The 5,280-nt window shown below is 33.8% G+C and overlaps 1 pseudogene; it reads left to right on the forward strand.

Annotated features, from left to right (window-relative positions):
- Nucleotides 1-1,165: 1,165 nt before the first annotated feature.
- Nucleotides 1,166-3,560, forward strand: LOC150027528 (uncharacterized; annotated as a pseudogene).
- The last annotated feature ends 1,720 nt before the right edge of the window (nt 3,561-5,280 follow it).

The raw sequence follows: 5,280 nt of genomic DNA on the forward strand, positions 1-5,280 counted from the left end.
ATTTCAGTTAAGTTGAGCTGGCAGTTTTGTTAACATTTAACCTGTTGTTTATAAAATCAATCTGTTGTTTTTAAAACTGCTCTAAAACTGTTTTTTGAAAAGTGGTTAGAAACTGCTCTCTATAAAATAAAATGCCCTTCTCACATGAAGGGATGCTGAACAATCATAGTTTTGACAGAGATACAACATTTCGTGTGTGAAAAAGAGAATTGAAAAGGTTTTGCAAAGGTTTTTCAAAAGAGAAATACATGTGAGCTTGTTCTTGAAGAACCTTGTGCTAGATGAAGGTGTTAGTACTGTCTTGGAGCAAATAGAACAACTGGTTTATGTTCTTGTAACACAATCTCAGGTGTAATCTTTCCCTTATTCATTCTTGTAATAGGTATAAGTGTTAGTCACTCTTGATAGGGTTTCTTGGAGTGCAAGGTGTGCTGGAATAGTGTTTTTCAGCATTGTTTGTTGAAGTTCTTGAAGGGTTCAAGAACTGCTGTGTATGTTGTAATTGATTGTATCTGTTTTAGTGGATTCCACCTTGGAGTAAGGTGAACTGGACGTAGCTCTTGATGAGTGAACCAGTATAAAAACTCTCTTGTGTTTCTCTTCTCATCCCTGCACTTGTTTCTGGTTTTGCTTAATTCTGTCAAGAACGAAATCTGTTCATTTGAAATCAAATCTAAAATTATGGGCTTAATAAAAACTGTTCTTCTTAATCTGGAAAAGTTCTCTAATCATAAACAAAGCTTTTGAATATAAGTTTGTAATTGAATTAAGAACCAATAGGTTTCTTCATAAAATTCATGTAAAAGATTCATTGTCTTTAAAGCTTTGGGTTGAATAAATTTGATTGTTCTTTTGGTATAGTGTGTGTTCTTCAAAACTGTTAAAAGTGAACCAATCTGATTTAGCTATCTTTCACTATCTGGTCTTAATCCCAATCTGGTGCAATTCTGTTTGTGTTAGACTGTTTTGAAGAATCAATCTGTTCATTCTAAAATCAATTTGTTCTTTTACCTCTGATATACTGAAAACAGTGTGTGTTTGCGAAAATTTTATATGTTCAATTCACCCCTCCCCTCTTGAACTTAGACATTAATAGACCCAACACAAATGTCTTGGTAGAGGTCATATAGCATCCCAATGTCCAAATAGGAGAACCACGATCCTAATGGGCAAAGATGAATATAGTAGTCAAGAAAATGAGTCTAGTGGGGGAAAAGAAAAAGAAAAGCGTGAGGGGGCATATCCTTGTGAGGGATAATTATTGATGATTAGAAGAACCCTCAACAATCAACCTAGCATAAAGCATGAAACACAAAGAGAGAACATCTTTCATGAAAGATGTAAAATTTTAGAAAATACTTGTTCTCTCATTGTGGATAGTGGTTCTTGTTGCAATTGTTATAGCATTAGGTTGGTTGAAAAGCTTGATCTACAAGTTATACCCCACCCAAAACCTTATAAATTGCAATGGACGAATAAAGATGGGGATTTAACTGCAGATAAGCAAGTAAAAGTCAACCTTTATGTGGGGAACTATAAAGATAATGTTTTATGTGATGTAGTACCCATGGAAGCCTGCCACATCTTATTGAAACCATGGCAATTTGATAAGAAAACCTCCCATAATGGTCTTACCAACAATATTAATTTTACCCATAAGGAGAAAAAGTTTGTACTTTATCCTTTAACACCTTCACAAGTGATAAAGGACCAAGTACAAATGAAAATGAAAAGACAAAGTGAGAAAAAAAATCGAAAATCAAGGGATAGTCCTCTGGGACAATGCTGAGGAATGGGAGAAGAATGCTCCTTCCCATAAGGTCATTCAGATAGAACAAAATCTTGAAAAGAATGAAGTTGAAAAAAATACTTTTATCTGAACAACCTTATTTGTAAAGGAACACTTACATGCACTGCCACCCTTTCAGAATCTAGTATTCTACCTCCTAAAGTCAAAAGCCTTATAAAGGAATTTGATGTTGTATTCTCTAAGGAAGGACCAACTGGACTTCCACCTTTCAGGGTATAGAATATCAAATTGATTTAGTACCGAGAGCTAGTCTACCAAATAGACCGACATACATGACTAATCCTGAAGAGACTAAGGAGATAGAATCCCAAGTTCAAGAATTTTTGGAGAAGGGTTGGGTCCAAAAAAGCCCAAGTCCTTGTGTTGTACTTGTTTTGTTGGTGCCTAAGAAAGATAGCAAGTGGAGAATGTGTTGTGACTGTAGAGCCATCAATAATATCACCATCAAATACAGTCATCATATTCCTAGACATGATGATATGCTTGATGAATTGCATGGGTCCACAATATTTTCCAAGATTGATCTCAAAAGTGGTTATCACCAAATAAGAATCAAAGAGGGTGATGAATGGAAAACTGCTTTTAAGAACAAGTTTGGACTATATGGGTAGTTAGTGATGCCTTTTGGACTCACTAGTGCATCTAACACCTTCATAAGGCTTATGAATCATGTCCTTAGGGATTATATAGGTAAATATGTAGTAGTGTATAATAAGAGTTTAGAGTCTCACCTATGTCATCTTAGGGAAGTCTTATTAGTTCTTTGGAATAATAATTTGTTTGCTAATGTAGATAAATGTTCTTTTTGTGTTGATAGTGTAGTGATTTTAGGATTCATTGTTAACAAAAATGGGGTTCATGTTGACCCCGAGAAAATCAAAGTCATCCAAGAGTTGCCAACCCCGCAGAGTGTAGGAGATGTTAGGAGATTTCATGGTTTAGCCAACTTTTATACAAAGAATTGTTCCCAAATTCTCAAGTCTAGCTTCACCACTCAATGAGTTAGTGAAGAAAGACACTCCATTCTATTGGACAAAGAAATATGAGCAAGTCTGTCGAAGGTTGAAAACTCAACTCACTAATGCACCCATTCTAGCTTTACCAAACTTTTCAAAAACTTTTGAGCTAGAGTGTGATGCATCAGGAGTAGGCATAGGTGCAGTGTCATTGCAGGGTGAACACCCAATTGCATATGGAGATATGAGGCCCTTAAATACCCACCTATGATAAAGAGCTTTATGCACTTATGAGGACCTTGCAGACTTGGGAACACTACTTTGTCTCAAAAGAATTTGTTATTCATAGTGATCACGAGTCTTGGAAATATTTGAAGGGTCAACATAATTTGAACAAAATACATGCAAAATGGATGGAATTTCTAGAACAATTTCCATATGTTATCAAATACAAGAAGAACAATACTAATATTGTGGGAAATGCTCTATCTCGTAGACATGTCCTCTTTTCTATTGGAGCCCAAATTCTTGGATTTGAAAACATAACTGAGATTTATGAAAATGATCTGAATTTTGCACCAATTTTTTCTAGTTGTAAACATAAAGCACAAGGAGACTTTTATGTTTCTGAGGGGTATTTATTTAAAGAAGGAAAACTTTGTATATTTCAAGGAACACATAGAAAACTCCTTGTAAAAGAGTCACATGAAGGAGGTCTCACGGGCCATTTTGGAGTTGATAAAACTCTTGAGCTTTTAAAAGGAAAATTCTTTTGGTCGGACATGAAAAAATAAGTTCGAAGACATTGTCATAGATGCATTTCTTGTTTAAAAGTTAAATCTAAGACAATGCCTCATGGTCTTTACACTCCTTTACCTTTTTCTTGTGCTCCATGGGAAGAAAATAGCATGGATTTCATTTTAGAGCTTCCTAGGACACAAAAAAGTTTTGATTCCATCTTCGTGTTAGTGGATAGGTCTAGCAAGATGGCTCATTTTATACCCTATCATAAAGTGGATGATGCTAATAACATCTCTAAGTTGTTCTTTAGAGAAGTGGTAAGATTTCATGGTCTACCTAAGACCACAGTTTCAAATAGAGATCTTAAATTTGTTGGCCACTTTTGGAGAACTCTCCGGGAAAGGCTAGGAACTAAGTTGAATTTTTCAACCTCTTGTCATCCTCAAACGGATGGACAAACCAAGGTTGTAAATAGATATCTATCAACTATGCTTAGGTTGGTCATGAAAGGGAACCAAAAATATTTGGATGAGTATCTTCCTCATATTGAGTTTGCATATAATATAGTGGTCCCTAAGACTACTAATATTTTTCCATTTGAGGCTATATATGGATTTAATCCTCACACTCCCTTGGATTTGCTACCTTTTCCTAATCCACGATAGTTTGTGCATAAGGAAGGGATAACAAAAGCTGAGTTTGTTAAGAAATTACATGAGAAGATTAAAGATCAAATACAAAAACAAACTGAGAAATATATAAAACATAACAATAAGGGGAAGAGGGAGACTGAGTTTGGCTTCACCTTAGAAAAGATAGATTCCCTAGCCAAAGGAAGTCTAAGCTTAGTCCCTATGGAGATGGTATTTTCCAAGTTCTCATGAAAATCAATAATAATGCATATCAATTAGACCTGCTTGAGGAATATGGAGTGCATGCTACCTTTAATGTTATAGATCTAACACCTTTTGTAGGTAGTACAATTGATGAGGCACTGACATGTGATTTGAGGACAAATCCTCTTCAAGAGGGACATGATGGTGGCAGAGATCCCACTTCAGGACCAATCACTAGAGTTATGGCAAGAAAGATACAAGAAAATTAAGACTCTGTTACTAATGACATTATTTTATTAATTTTTTTACGGTTTCAAAAAATTTAGTAATAGTGATACAGTAAATTCTAAAAATAATGATAAAGGAAATTTCAATAAAATATAGTTTTTCTTAAAAAAAAAAAAAAAAGCAAGCCAGATAATGAAATATTATACTATAACATGCTCTCAAAAGCTAGAAAAAATTCAGTACCAAATGTTCTCTGTTTTTTATTCCTCCTAGTCATTATTCTGAAAAGAAATTTAATTTATTATTATTTTGAATTTGACAAAATTTAGAGTATGACTTTGACCATATGTTTTGAGGAATTTTGGTGTATAATATATGATTTGATTTTGGAAAATAGGGTAACTAATGCGCCTCATTTTTTATTTTGTTTCTTTATAAAGCATTGTCATCGGTGGAGACTCAAAGTTCCTAAATGGAATGTCAATGGTATTACATAGCATAATAAAGAATTATAATTATTAAGTGAAAAGGAAACAAAAGTTTTACAAATCATAATTACAAAAGATTCAAAAAAATCGAATTAAATATTAATTGTAACTAATCAAAATTATTTGAAGATATTAAGATTTAGTGTCTTATTAGTGAAGTGCAGACACATAGAATACTAAACAATTCAACATCTTATAAAGTTTGTAAAAATTCATTAACA

Source organism: Phaseolus vulgaris, chromosome 5 (assembly GCF_051622355.1).
Source record: "Phaseolus vulgaris cultivar YP4 chromosome 5, ASM5162235v1, whole genome shotgun sequence".
In the NCBI taxonomy this organism is placed as follows: Eukaryota; Viridiplantae; Streptophyta; class Magnoliopsida; order Fabales; family Fabaceae; genus Phaseolus; species Phaseolus vulgaris.